Below are 16,602 nucleotides of genomic sequence, written 5' to 3'. Positions count from 1 at the left end.
TTGTAGCATTTTGTAGTTTCCTCAGACCAACAACATTAAATTAATTTGTGCTAATTTTCATTGACATAACCCATTCTGATCACCCAAAACTTATGTTATTCAGCATAAAATTGATTATTGTATTATTAAATTGATTTTAATGATGTTAGTTTGAAAAAAAAATGGCAGTGAGAAAAATATTAATGCATTGTAACTCACCATAGAAGTCAGATGAGTAGGGGAAGAAGCAGAAGGATGTCAACTTGCCAGCGAAACACTTATTATCACATACACACGCCAAATAATTATATATGTAAAGTATGTAATTTGATAAATAAAAATGTATGAATCTCTCAATTCTAAACACTACTTCCAACACTAATTAAATTTGATTTTAAAGACGCAGCACTTTAACACAGCAATTATAAGTTATTGGAAAGTTAAACTTAGTTTCTTTTATCACAACTGAGTTTGGAAGGTTTTAGTAAGGCTAGTGAGACTTCTGTTTCTGTTTTCCGTCCATTAGCTTATTAATTCTGGGATGAATTGAAGTGAGAGCCAAATGGAGACAGTCAGAAAGTTGCAGGCAGTTCCTCTGTTTCATTTAAGCACAGTCATGGCAGAAAATGCAGTTTCACAAAGATATGTGGTGGAAAAACGAAGAAACCTCACTACTATTTCATGTAAATTTGGATATTCATTTTTCATTCTTATCCTGAATTTCGAATTACTCGTAGTATTAAAAGTACTTTCCTATCATTTGTCCAATGATAATTCAGTAAGTTGAAGGGTTTCTTCATGGGAAAGGGCTGTCTCTTTGTGTTCAACAAAAGGGTTCACAATCCACATATTTTGCCTCCAGGTATCCTCATGTTCGGGATAATATTTTTCAAACAACAATATCATCTTCAAGTGGGCTGCAATAATATCTGAAACTGAATTCTGTGAATAGAAATCATCTGCTTCCATAATATAATCTGAGTATGACTGAAACATTTCATTGTTTCCTTTTGCGATCATGTTAAGCCAGCGTTTGAGTTTCTTTTTGAATGATTCAATCTTGTTCCAGGCATTAAATATTGTTGTATCTGGACTTCGAAGTTTTAAATTCAATTCGTTCATGTAAGAAAATATGTCACTCAGATACACCAGCCTGGCTACCCATTCCTTATCCTGGAAATAATGGGACAGGCTACTTTGCTTATCAATTAGAAAGAGCTCATAACCTCTTGAGAACTTTACTGCGGGACAACCAACGAACTTCCGAATGGAAAAGAAGATTTTGATGATCAGAGCCCATTTCATCGCACAATGATTTTAACAGTCTTGTATTTAAAGCACTATTTTTATACAATTAATAATCTTAAAAGATTGAGACAGGACTTCATTAAACTCAGGTGCCATATTTTTTGGAGGCCAGGTTTTGCCTATGAATGTAGCAATGCGTTGACACTAAGTTATTGCCTGCCATATCCTTAATTTTAGTGACCAAACCTGAATTTCTACCTGTAAGACAGGCAGTGCCGTCAGTGCAAACTCCAATCCATTATTTCCATTTGAGATCTTTCTGTTCAATGATAGCATTAAAACTTTGAAAATTTCACTGCATATAGTGTGCATAGGTAATTCAGAAACACTTAAAATGTCTTCCTTCATGTCACTCTCATCATGGTCAATATATCGTAAATACGTAAGTAAAATGCTGCTGTTCTGAATATCTGTAGATTCGTCCAGTTGTAATGCAAATAATTTCGATTTTTTTATTTTTTCAGTGACTTGCGTTTCTGTATCTTCTGCCTTATCATATATCCGCCTGCCAACTGTATCATTGGACAATGGGATGTCTTTCATTTTACGTGCCACAGACTGGCCTAATACTTCATTACAAGCAGCAATCAAAGAAGGCTTAATGAGTTCTTCTCCAATGGAATATGGTTTTTTACATTTAGATATCTGTAGTGATATTAGATAGGATGCCGTCAAAAGTGAAGTGTCAGTAGCTGAAGCTTGGTAAATAATTTTGTTTTCTACTTCAAGTGCATCTCTTTTACGCACAAAGAATTCAATGGGTTTGTTGACTAGATCAGAATGTCTTGTGTTGAGATGTCGGGTATGGCTTCATAGTTTAATTTCCCAGAACAGTAGCACAAATGACACATTGAGGTCGTGGGAATTGGTCAGTGTTAGGGCATTGTATGAAACCAAATTTTAAGTAGCTGTCCATGAACTTACAAATGGATGCAGACTTTTTCTTCTGTGTGCTGGTGGTTTTCCCTTCATTTTGTACATCCTGGAGATCGCTATACAGGCTTGAGGTGAATGAATCACTACTTGTTGCGTCACAAACACCTTCAATACGAGATTTCTTAACACCAAAATTAAACAAGTCCCCTGTCTCTTATTCATATTAAAATGTAAATCACTCAGGTTTCGAAACAAGCACTTACACATTGCAATGCGAACTTGCGAAGAAACAGTATTCAATATTACTAGATGTGAGAACCGGATACAGACTGCCTTGATCTTCAGTTTCAGTGGAAGCATTTTCTTTATACTTCCTTACTGATTGGTCACTGACATTTGCAACACAGATGTTATTTCGCTCAGTTCTGATAACAGAGGATATGCCGCCCATTGTTGTAATTGGCTTGCAGGCAAATTTTATGACTGGTCATAAACATCGGTATTGCCTTTCCCGAATGTTGAAAGATTTGAATGTCTGAAAATTCCCGGTCATTCATGCATACTTCCACGTTTAAAAATATGCAGCTTGGTCACTGACGTTTGCTACACAGATTTAGGTGTTCTGTGTCCGGACTTCTCAACCCAAATATTATTCTCCTTAGAATATTTCCACTATAAAATATTTATTCATGAAAAATGCTTAGAAAATAAAAATGACAAATTCCAGAAGAGCCTCTCGTGGCCCAGTATAATTGATGCCAGGGCCCACTGCTGGGCCACGGCCCGGCGGTTGAGAAGCACTCTCCTATCCAATGGGTACCCGGCAACACTTACCCGGAGGTAAAGCAGCCATGGCATGAAGCTGACCGCTCATCTCCAACAAGTACTATGGTCAAGATAATGTGAGTCTATACATTCATCATGGTATAGTACTTAATTAGTTGAGCACAGGGATAACTTGACCTTTACCTAACACAATGCTTTTCATATGGCAATGCTTAAGTCCAGTGTACCTCATTCAGTTTTTCAAATAGTCTCAATTACATTACAACAATTGCATCATTCACACTCTGATTGTAATCTTCATCTCTGATAATTACACATTCCAATGTGCTTCCTGCTTGACTTCAGACATACACTGTATAGTCTGAGTTACTGACTGCCATCAAATAGATCACAAATAATTAAATAAATAAATTTACTTTACAAAGTACATTAACGCTTCCAATTGGGGATGAATGTCATTTAAATTCCTTCCAGGGGGCTGATATTCTCACTGTTGCAAACAACTACAGGTATATTTACTCTGTAATTCTTTTCTCTTTCTTAGAGAGCAAAAACAGTCAAGGTTCAAATTTTGCAGTAGCAAACAGCCTCAGTAAACAACCCAATCTCTTATCTCTTGGCCCAGTTATCACCATGTGATCTTATAACTAAAACTCTGAACAACTTTCCACTAAAGTGTGTTCAAGTAATGAAGTAATGCACTTCTAAAAATTCAGCTTTCTATTATTGAAACCAAAAGGTATAAATAAGGGGGACAAAATAATGAAAATTGTTAAAAGAAGAATGTTCAAGTTTCACAGGAATGATCTTTTCACTTTCAGGTTATATTTTCTTTTGATACTCTCTTATGTTCCTTAAGACTGCCAACACGTAAGCTGAAACAATTTCATGCCCATAAGATATGTATAGTAACAAGCAACTGAGGAAAGTACATAATAGGTGTTCCATAATTTAAACTCCTTGTCCTTTTTATGGTGATTAAATTAAGGATATGATGGATGTGACATTAAGGATGAACTGAAAAGTGAGATATTATTTTCTTTATTGCTAGTGGGTTGGGACTAAGTCCCTTGTACTGTGGCCACTTCTGGCCTATTGTACCAGTCCCAGATGATAGGTGAGGGTGATTGTGGAGCAATTGGTGGAATGAAGATTGGCAGTGGAAACCGAAGTACTCGGAAAAAACCTACCCCAGCGCCACTTTGTCCACCACAAATCCCACTTAACCAGACACGGAATCGAACCCAGGCCCCCACGATGGAAAGCCAGCAATTAACCGCTTGAACTATGGCACGACCTCCGAAGTGAGATATGTATAAAACATCTTGGAAGGAAATCCCATCTGGAATACCTAGGCCCAGAGCACAGGAGAATATAACAGACGTCTGAGAAAACGATTTGTATAATTGATTGCTTGCTATGGCTGTACAGCAGTGGTATTTTTGCTTTCAGTAGGTGGTAAGTTATCTGGGCTCTTGTAGTTATGTTCTGGTAAGTTATCATCTGGAATATATAAACAAGCAGCATTAGAGCTCAGAATCAGTGGATTGTCAGATCTGATCCATTGTCTGGTATGCTAGAAACTAAAAACACAACATTTTGGAAACTGGATTGTTTTTGTCTTCTAAGCAGGCGTCTCCCCCTCACCCAAAGATGAAAACAGATCCAATTTCCGAACCGTTGTGTTTTTTATTTTTTAGAAAACGGGATGATGGAGAAAGTCCCATAACTCAGTAATTCTGAGTGTTATACACCATCATCACAACACTTTAGAATCTACAGGCGTTAGCTTTTTGATACAGATGAAAATGTTCTTTATGATTTTGTACTTGCTTCTGTATTTCCTAACTGAATATGAACATTGTAGCTACATCTTTATATACAATTCAATAAGAAATTTATGCTAAACTGTCAGAGAACAAAAGCTCTTGTGGAGGTAATCATTTATGCAAAAGCTAATGTCACCCTGATATCAGGACAGAAAATGTTTTGCTATCAGACTTATGAAAGCTGCTTAATTATGCTGTTGCAGATTACCACAGTAACACATTTTCTAATGGTAACATGTCTGGACCTGTTTTGACACAGTGTATATAAGTATAAAGTACTGATATATTGGGTTTTTGGACTTTATCCATCGTCCTGGTTTTTAAGATAACAAATAAAAACACGACGTTTCGGAAACTGGATCTGTTTCCATCCTCAGGTGAAGGAAAACACCTATTCAGTTGGGTATACTACAAGTATAAAGTAGGTCACAAAATCTTGAACAGTCCTTCATTTTAATGAATTGTTTCTATTCTATGAGGGTTCACAGTATCGGGATGTGGGTATGTGAAATGTACTGGAGGATTTATTACGGAATGTGTATTAGTTTATGAAGATTTGGAAGACATTTTCTTTTACAAATAGGCATGTAGAAGATGTTCACAGGGACCAGTTCAATTGAATTATGTCAGAGAGTTCTAACATGAAATCAGCAAGCTAATGTAAATGGGAACTTGGTATAGAAATATTATGATGTGATGTATACAACTGCTTGAATTCACAACTTCATGAACATAATGTGTCATACAAGTATTATGTTTTTGGACATTATCCATCATCTTGTCGATTTAAAAAAAAAAAAAAACCTTCTGTTCCTTTTTCAAAAGACAACTTTTCGGAGACTGGAGTCTGTCCCCGTCCTCAGGTAAAACCTACTCAGGTGGGTCCAAAAGACAGAGCTAGCCCCTATCTCTGGACATCTATGCCAGTTTCAGAAGGGGTTCATAAACCAAGCACAACACAAACCATCTGTGAGAGTTAAGAAAATATCCAACTATTGAAACTCCATACATATGAGGCCTTGCACCAGAGAAGTATCTCAAATGAAATCATACCTGGAGAGAAGCAATACTCCTTGTGGTGCCAACACAAGAAACAAATAGTTCTCACTCCCAACTACACTTGACGGTGCTGTAGTCTCTTGACTTCTGCTGTGATTACAGGGTCCAGATGGGAGAGATACCCACACTGGGTTGACTGATCAGATGGTCCAGCAGAGACATGTAGGCTGATTCCTTGTATTTCTTGTATGTGGTGTTGGGCTCGATCTGCAAGATCTCCACTTCAGTCCAACAAATTTTATGGTCTTCCTCGTATGCATGTTGGGCTAATTTTGATTTTTCCAGCAAACCCTATGTCAGGTTATGTTTGTGTTCCTTAATGCATTTGTATGGGTCTGCTTGTTTCATCGATGTAATATCTGCCGCAGTCGCATGGGATGATATACGCACACTGCTTCATTTGCTGGGCATCTCTAACAGGTCCAGTTTTCATTAATGTTCCACAGAGTGTATGTTTAGTCTTGAACCATCTTCAAAACTAAACATATGCTCCATGGGAGAGTTGAACCACACACATTGACAGTCATTTTAATGAATAAATGATCACCCTTCATTTTCTTGGCATAATTTTAGTTCATTTAACAATAGGTTAGGTATATAGGTTATATGGCGCTTGTTGGCAATTATGTGAAAGGAAATTNCCACTAATACCCTACAGGAACCAACCGAACAAACAAGACAATCAGTAACCATCATGACAAGGAACGTAATAGAACCAGCATCAGAGGACGCGGAAGAACAACAAGACCTTCAAAAGTGAAAGTGCAGCCAATATGATAAGTTGAAATTTAATTCATGAACTTTTTAACCAAGTGGTAATAATATAACTAGTTAAAGTGAACTAAATTTTAAATTTTAAATTTTAACTTTTAACATTTGTATTTTTAACTTGTATTTTATAAGAAGAACTTGACATATATTATTGAGCGTGGGCCTGAATAAGATACAGGATCAAATAAGTGAAAAGACAAATATCATTGCGTGTGATTGTGCAGCTGTGTTCGTACACCTGAGGATGACCTCTTGAGGTCGAAACATGTAGTGTAATAATAATAAAAACGTGTTGTATGGTCGGTAAAATTAACTCTAATATTGATGTGAAAGGAAGCTTATTGTCATTTTGCTCGGTGACTATAGAAGGGGTTTTGATTGGTAATCGGATTTGTTCCGTATTTGCAACGCGGAATCACAAGTAACTATTACTCTGCACAAATCGCTATAGCCCACACTGGTTTACTTAGCTAGTTATAGCTTCCACCAGTCATTGCCTGGTTACAGTCTTCTAACAAGGGCTATTCCTCATGCCCTTACAGCTCAGTCAGTTGTTCCATTAAACTGATGCTGACCTTCGCCAGGTAATTAAAAGTCAAAATTACTTTATGACTGGTGGTTTACCGCGAATCATTTCGTCTTCACAATAAGCCCCTTGAGGATCACAACCAGTTTTTTTTTTTGCAACTGATCCCTTGTGTAACATCATCTCTGACAAGAAGATGGGTTTGTCTCTTATGAATATGCTTGGTCTTTCGTCAAGCATACGTATTGGCCTTATGGCAGGTTACTGAAAATTCTTCCTTTTGCACTGTGTACAAGTTCTCTGTCAGTCCAGGCTTTGCAGAGTAGATCATGTCTACCTTACGTATCTTATGCTACGACAGCAGCTTAGTCACATGAATGTCCATAAGCTTGACCACCGCCAAGTTTAAGCCTCTTATATTTTCTATATCTGGCTTCACCTCGTCCTGTGCTGTGAACATGTTCATTCACGTGATTTTTTATGACTTCTGCTTGTTGCCTGCAAAATTTTGTTACATGATCATATATACATGGAACGTTGAAAGCCTTGAAGTTCTTGAAGAGCTGTGCAACTGACGTCTTCTCAAGAAGGGCACGGCTCCATGAAGTTAGTTAAGATTTTCTCAGAATGACTGTGGGATACTGCGAAGAACATATGTCAGGATAATTTGTCTCTATAATGAAATGGTATCCAGGCTCTGTTCAACACGATACATGAGTGGCAATCATTCAACCACAACATTCGATAAATGCGCGAGTGTTACCTCCGTGCTTGTACTCCCTGTAAGAATATCATTTTATAAATTCCGCGAGACGTGAATTCAGAACTGACTTCGAAATAAATCATGTGTTCGTATGTTCGAAGTTCAAGCTACACCTGGATGTCCAGTGTTTGACATACCCAGGTGGTATTCGTGAATCAGACTAAGCATGATCAGTCCAATTCGGATGCCTTTCGCCTCATGTATAATGCAGAATCCATCATGAATTTTGCCACAAGCGCTCAGCATCTTCTTACCTGGTCCCTGACCTCAACCCGCATGCCTGTTCAAGGTTACGCCGTCGGTCTGCCAGGAGCCAGGAGAATGCAGCGTGACGTCACTACACGGACCGAACTGCTGCTTCAGCGTGTCATTCCAATGCGAACAAACCCTAGAAATGAGGAAGAAGGGAAAGAAAGGAAGACAAGAAGGAGAAATAAGGATAAAAATAAAGACAGGAGAGATGGAAAGAGAGGAAGGTTTGCTTTTATTGGTCCCATTTCCTGTTTTATGTGATATAATCTGGCAAAGCGTTTGATCTAATCTGGAATGATGGCGCCAGGATCGGATGTTTTTGGGAGGGTAATGAGAAAACCGGTACAGTCCATATCTCATGACAACTGAACTACAGAACTGCCTTACTTGTGAATCTGAGCATTACAAATGGAAATTAAAATATTTTGCTTATGGAAAATGTAAGACAATCTTTTCCCTCAATTAGAGAAAATTTGGCACCACAATACTCTATTTTGAGACGCCATGCTTTACCAGAGGGAAGTTGTATTGGTCATGGAAGTGACTATACATTGGATGTAAATATTACATCATGCTTGGTAGTTATAAATCTCTCCAATACTGTAATTCGCTTTTCCGGAGGACACAGTTATACGTAGTGTGTTGTAATTGCACAGAGTTCATTAAAAACGCATAACCCGAAAGCGTCTATTTCTGTTTCATATTTCAAACAACTCAATATATCTTGGTGAAAATTGGTATTGAGGAAGTCTATATTAAGCGGTGTCACATGTTTTCCGTTTCGGTAAACTACCTTCATAAGCACTTCACGTGAAGGTTAAACCAGAGATTATTCGTTACCTCAAAAACTGACTTTTGCACAAAAAATTCTTACATGATATAAAGGATAGAAACTTCATTGCTATCTGCAATGTATATTTCACACAGTGTTTCATATGGTGAAAGTTTAATGAAATAGGAGAGATTTTTATCTGTATGAGCAATGATTGATTAGAATGATCAAGTCAAGGAGGATGAGGTGGGTAGGTCATGTAGCACAAATGGGGGAGATGAGGAATGTGTTTAGGATATTGGTGGGAAAGCCAAAAGGAAAGCGACCACAGGGAAGACCAAGGCGTAGGTGGGTGGACAATATTAGAATGGATCTTAGAGAGATAGGATGGGATGGAATGGATTGGATAGATCTGACTCAGGATAGGGACCAGTGGAGGGCTCTTGTGAACATGGTAATGAATCTTCGGGTTCCATAAGATGCTGGGAAACTTTTGAGTAGCTGCAGAATTGGCGGCTCCTCCAGAAGGGCTCAGCTCCATGAGTAAGTAGGTAAGTAATTAATGAGCAATGATTGATGTGATCAGCTTTACAACCATATATTTGAGCATGCAATGTCATCGAAGTCAGCGACTTACACAAAATCGCAAAGAAAATATTCCCAAAGTGTGAGTACTCCAACGCACTACCGTTCCCACTGCAGCTGTTGATTTACTATCTATTAGGTTATGAGGTGTAAGTCAAGTTGATTCTTACATCACCGGTATATAACGACGCCGTTTCTACTGCGTCGAATGAAATGAATAGGTAAGGATACGGAACTAAACAGCCGTATATTTGAGGGCAGTGCCCCAGCTTCTGATTGAAGGAACTGAAGAAAATATTGGAAGGCTTTAATCAATTCAGCAGGTAACCTGTTTGAACTCAGAACAGGGTATCTCCTGCCTACAAATACACAGCGATGTACCACGCCATCTTTCTAGGTTTTAAGCCGACACTGAAGCGTTTTGGGATGTACGAAAGCAGCTGTAGTAGTGGACCGTTGTTAGATATGATCGAATAGGCAGAAAACGCAGAAACAAAATATAATAACAAGTCTCTGAAAATGTGAAAGTGCTACTTACTTGGCTAGGAAATTACTTCAAATAGCAACATCTGAAATAAATTACAAAGAGAATGCATCGATCTTCGTAGCAATGAAAATTGTTTTACTATAAAATGCAGCGCATTAAATGCAACATGGAAGTGCATTTTCTAGAATTAGTTATAAAGAACAAAACCTAATTTGGAATTTTAGCAATAGGAACGAATTCTACACCGGGAGGCACAAAGGTTTTCGCAGTTGTATTCCTGGAAAATCGCAAGACTACATGTCTGACTGTTGTGAACAGTCTGTGCAGAATGGGCAAGCTCTGTCGCCTTCAGCTCAAGTCCAAGGGTTGGGCACTTACATCAGCTTTCATGACCACGAAAGTGGATTTCCTATATGTCCCAAAAATGCTTTAAAGTAATCTTAGAATTCGAGTTTAAAACGAATGTACTAATGCCACCAGGCAGAACGGGCTGGTTTTACACTTGTTTGCGAAACTCGACCAAAACATCTGCCATCCTGACTGAGGTATTTCATGGTTTTCCTAGGTAAAATTCCTAAACGGTCCTCGATTGGCTCATGATCGTTTCATTCCAAATCATCTCCAATTCTGCCATCATCCTACCATTCGACGCTGTTGGTCTAGATAGTGAGGGCGTCATAAAATAGCCCGCGAAAGAAATACCATCAAGATTAATTTTCTTTGGCGAGATGACTGTTCAAACGACTCCTCTATGCTTGTGGTCTAGGGCATCCGCCCCTGTTCGCCGTTGATTATGGACGGCCTAAATGTACACATATATGAGATAAACAAAGGAAATGAGAAGGAAGGAAGAGATAAAACTAGAAAGAAAGAAAGAAAGGTCTTCTAGGCAAGTTGCTTCATAAAATACAAAACAAAGCATTCAGGGAGGTTTTGTAATTAAGATCTCGTAGGCGGAAAGAAATGAAGTAATAAGTCGTAAATGGGAAGATTAATTTTCCCATAATGTCACATTAACAGCCACGCCCAGCGCAACACGGAAGAAGTTGCAGCGAACGATCGTCTCTTGTTCCTTAGTCCAGTGGTTTATGAGGCATCACCATACAAGAAATTCTAACTTCCTGCAGTTCCGTCTAAATGCTTGTTCTAAATGCTTCTAGCCTGTACTATAAATAAGCGCCCCAGTTATCTTTCACAGTTTCTTTAATATGAAGTCGTTTAACAGCTACGTGAAAGTGACTGCTCTTAGTTTGTTTATCGACGCGTTTTCAACTGTGTCTGTGAAGGATAAACTGGGATAAAAAAGGAAGGAAGTAGTAGTGACTTCTTTTGGTGCAGAATCCCAGTATTTCCTTGCGAAACGTGTGGAGGAGCAAGGCATATCTCAGGAAGGACTGCCTCTTGATCGACATTTAAATCGAAGACTTTCAGATTATGAAACACGTGAAACTTTAGCGATCGTTACAAATTTGGAGGCATTTTTACTTAGACCAGCAGGAAGAGAAGATAAAGATAAATAAGAACACCTGTGCATTGAGAATATTCTGTTTATCTTCAGCCTCAGTGGGTCAATATCTTCTTCGGGTTCTATAATTTAAGCCGCGGTTCTTACAATTCCGAATTCCCTTCTGAAACTACAACTTTTTTAAACATTTAATAGGGTTACATTTGAAGTTTTCACGGCGGTGACTATGAAGAAAGCAGTCTTCTGGGATTTGGCGCTGCGTAGATATTGTTTTAACCGACGTTTCGGAGGAACATATGGCCTCAGTTTGTTGCACCTGCCCACGCTGGTTCGCTCGCGGATTTCCTCTTGTCTTCTACCTTGAAGATGGAGGCGATTCGTTCCTTCGAAACGTCGATTAACATAATATCTACACGGCGCCACATCCCAGGAGACTACTTTCTTCATTAATGGGGTTGCTTGGGCGAGACATCTGTCTTTCGCAAGTCCTATTATGCAAGACAAAATGCGTGCAGAAAAATGTCACATAGGGTACATCCATGCCCTGAGTAGGAATCGAAACCAAGATACCAGTGTTACTCGGACCACTTAGCACCTCAGACTGTAATCGGTTGAACTGATGTCTTTATCATTTAAACTGCGAGCTGATATATCTGTAGCACTGTCAAACATTTTGTAGCAGGGAGGCTGTTGATGGCCCTCATCTTCATTCTGAATATCGGTGAAACTTAGTTCCGCCAAATTCTTCCCCTTGCGGTTATGAAACCATAAAGCTGATTACTGATAGCAAGGTGAATTCCTGTTACGAACCAGGTTTCGGGAATTATTACTTTACTTGATATCCACTTTCATAGGTTTAATTTAACTAAGAAGCAGGTGAGGGCTGTTTCTGTGGATATTTATTTCAGACATCGCTGAGACCCATTCGAGTAAAGAGTTTTAAGCTATACTTATAATTTACATTCATGCTGACAACTGAAGCATAGACGCCAGGATTTAGATGTTCGTAGAGATAGAATTAGTTTTATACGACTGCCGAAATGAAGCATTGAGACTGTTCTATGCATTTTTTCACTCATTTTCTATGGAAGGTCAAGCTACTTAGATAGGTACTGCATGGTTAGAAGATGCCTGGATCAATTTGCAGTGCCATACCGAGATATGTGTTATTTAGTGACACTCTTTCAATTGAAGAAGTTACACTTCCAGCAAGCCTGTGTTTATGTTTATGCCTCGCATCATGAAGGCGTTTGACTATTCGGAGAGTTGAGTATGCTTCACTTACACAAGATGGCTCTCTCTATCCGGCCTCTATTTTCCCCCTTGGCACTACAGCCCCAGTGGGCCAAGGCTAAGTCCATGAACTTCTCCGTTCACTTCGGTTTTTCTAGATCTTACACATTCGGTAGGACTCCTTGGGCGGGTGATCAGCTCGTCGCAAGGCCTCTACCTGTACACAAACACAGAAAAACACACACACACACACACACACACAAACTAAACATCCATACCCTGAGTGGGATTCGAACCCACAATCCCGGTTTCCAAGCGAGCGAAGACAGTACATGCCTCAGACCGCTCGGCTACCGTGACCGGCCTCCGGCCTCTTTACCCGGTGCAAATTATTAACAGACGAAGCGGGACACAGCTTAAACTCCCAGAGGACGCGGTAGGCAGGCGTACGTTTCCTCTGACTCTGCTAAACACCGGAAGTGCTAGAGCAGAAGTGGCTGGTGTTCCCTATAGAAAAGTGTATTTCGTAACATAGAATGTAAAAGTAAAGTTGTCCCTGTACTTAACTAATTAAGCACTAGACCATGAAGGTGTAGGGGGAGTGGATGTGTTGATCTATGCTCTCTTTACCTCGACACTAGTTCGAGATGAGTGGTCAGCTTCATGCCCCGGTCGCTTTACCCCGGGGGAAAGAGCGCCCGGTACCCATTTTATAGGAGACTGGGTGGGCCCCAGAGCCGGTCTGAACGACGTGAAGAAGTGAAAATTCTTGACCCTAGGAGAACTCGAACTCCGATCCCTCGGTCGTCCAGCCCGTAGCCAGTCGCTGTAAAGTAGAAGGGGTTAAGCAATATGTCGCATGATGAAGGCCCTTCTCTAATCTGGAAACAAATCGGGAGTTTCATGTGGTGAGTACCATATTCTATATGAATGTCTTACCCCCGGCCTCAGGAGCTCACGATCCTTGCGCAGTAACACCATAAATGAGGCAATAATTTTACTGCCCAGCAAAAGGCCTAACTGCATCGCCTTATCGCGGTGTCTTTTTTTGTGGTACAACTTATTTTCTGCATCATAGTCTGACACAGCGAGCTTGACTGAAGCGATGTGTCTCTCTGGGTGAACAGTCGGGTAACATTTCTCCATTGTTAAAGTCCTGACATGGGCCCCAGATGGGGCTCGATACCGAGACGAACTGACTGCCTGTCACTCGTAATGTGACTTTGCTTTCGCGCGTGAATTAAAAAAAATGTTCCGCTTTGTGTATCTTGGTTTATTTCTGGCAACAACTGTCTAACTAACTAACACAATCAAACAAAGTTGTTCTTGAGGAGCCGATTTTCGCTCGGTTGCATAAGAAATTCTCCTATTATGGAACCTGCAGGCCTATTGTCATATTCACTAAATCCCGCCATATACTGAGCTACCTGGATCCACTCTACACCCTCACATCCTACTTCTTTAATGTCAATTTTAATGTTACCCTGCTATCTACATCTAGTGCTACCAAACAGCCTTTTTAGCTTTACCGTCTCTAATCCTATGTGAATTTCTCCTCTTGGCCAAACATGGTTCTCGCCATGCACATTTCGTCTTCCTGGATTTGACCACCCTGCTACCGTTGTACCAAAATCGAAATGAATGGTGAGCTGGTCAGGTTGTTTGTTGATGGCCATGTCTGACAACAAAAGTAAGCGGAAAGCTTGTATAAGCTACAAGCAGCCTATGAACATTTCCTGGTAAAACGCTTTGAAATAACACAGGACCTCTTAAAAAGGCCTCGCAATAGCTCAAGCAATTAGTCGCTGGCTTTCCACAGCGGTGGCCCGGGTTCGATCCCGGGTGTGGACAAGTAGGATTTGTGGTGGACAAAGTGGTGCTGGGCAGGTTTTCTCCGAGTACTTCGGTTTCCCCTGCCAATCTTCATTCCACCAATTGCTCCACAATCACCCTCACCTATCATCTGGGGCTGGTACAATAGGCCAGAAGTGGCCGCAGTACAAAGGACTTAGTCCCACCCCACTGGAAATAAAAAAAATCTTACAAATAACGTAGACTCTTTTAAAATGTGATTCCTTCGCTATGCCTCGGTTATTTGTGGAGATATGGGCGTTGATCCTGGACACGATTTTCTTGTAATTTGCCCAAAATAAGGCCCTATGGAAGCAGATATAATTAGCCTTAGCTTAGAATTGATCGGAATGACTTAACTCGATTTTTTCAAGTGATATCTATTTCTAATATGGGATGAGTTACCGGCTATCTGAGCTTGGATGTTTGTACCCTGAAACAGGCCTGGATAATCTCCGTCTGAATTCTTGGCTGTTCATAATTCATATTCAGCTTTACGTGGAATGTCTCACTATAAATTTTGACAGTCCTCTTCTTATATCTGAGGTCCTGGGTCTGAGATATTCAATGGTGTTCCTCAACAATTTTATGTATAAGCTGGGATATTACCTCAATATATCAAGACAACTTTCCTATTAATGTCCAATTTCATATTTCCAATCGCCCTAACATTCCCACCTGCATATGGGGAGCATCATTAAATAAGGCAAAGATCAGAAATTCGGCCCAATATAACTATAGGCCTGTTGAAAGAATGTAATTAAATAATATATTAATAAATTCACTATTTTTTAATTTTCAACAATGCTGAACTGTCCATGCAACTGGTGCAGCGCCGGTAACTACACGCGCCTAAGATGCCACGTCGACTACAAACCACACTGAACACAATAAACAACGCAGGTGGTAAAATTGTGCTGGTTTAAAGTTTTGGACAGCTCCCAGTTTCCCAGAAGGACCATCTCCGCCGGCTGCATGGTACGCTGTTGTGATCCCATTGTAATTGTAGTGAGATTCTTGGTAGTACTGGCCGTCCTCTTGAATTTAGCTTCTATACTGCATTATTTAAATTTCAAGTACCAGTTCGCGGAAAACTTCTTTACTTCAGAGTCATGCAGTAAGGATACATTACGACTTGATAACTTTTACTAACGCACCAAACAAATTCCAAAAGTAACATAAAACTTGTTAAACAGATATTAGTTAGTCGAACTGACAGTTACTGTTTACTGATACACGTAAAACATAACAGATTAATTATCACATTAAAATAAATCTATTTAAATTTCATGTATTTTATGCGGATTTCTGTCCTTACGCTTTTCATCTTTGGCCACACTACGTTGACAAAATATGATCCTGGAAATTACTGCAAACATAAATTTTAATAAAATGAAATTACAAAAGATGACTCGGCATAGCATAAATTTCTACTCGCCTCGGAAGAAAGATTATTGTATTTTTCAAGCACCGGTCATTCACTTGAGCAAAGTACAGTATTTAAAGCATCAAATGATGCATATTGCTGATGTCGTATCTGTACTTAAGTATCTACATAGCCTATTTTGTCCGCCTGTCAGTGCGCTGCACTGATAGTCTGCACTAGAAGTTATTAAGGGGATTCCATCGTAGTTCCGTGTTGGTCCACTATAGTCGCTGACTTTCATGAACCCCAAATTTAAATGATCATACTCGTATCATGGTCTTGAGCGTCTTGAGAGACTACTAGTTGGTCAGCTAGACAAGAACGTTCCTGCTATGTCTTCAAACTCATCATACCTTGTTCACAAGGGCGCGCCACTGGCCCCTGTTTTGACCCAGTGGCCAGAAGATAACCTCAAGCATTATTTATTTAAGGTCTGTATCAATATAATGCTCCCGATTACGTGTAGGTCTCCCGTGTTTTCTCTTCCCTTCAGGTCTTGATTAGAATTATTGTGGGCGTATGCATTTCTCATCGCTGCCATGTGTGCTACATACCCCGCCCATAGGTAATATAATTTATTGAGTTCCTGGAAGGCCTATACTTTGTAATTATTCTGAACCCTGAACACACCGAA

The sequence above is a fragment of the Cryptotermes secundus genome, unplaced genomic scaffold (genome assembly GCF_002891405.2).
Source record: "Cryptotermes secundus unplaced genomic scaffold, Csec_1.0 scaffold362, whole genome shotgun sequence".
Lineage (NCBI taxonomy): Eukaryota > Metazoa > Arthropoda > Insecta > Blattodea > Kalotermitidae > Cryptotermes > Cryptotermes secundus.
Note: the sequence above shows the minus strand (reverse complement) of the source record.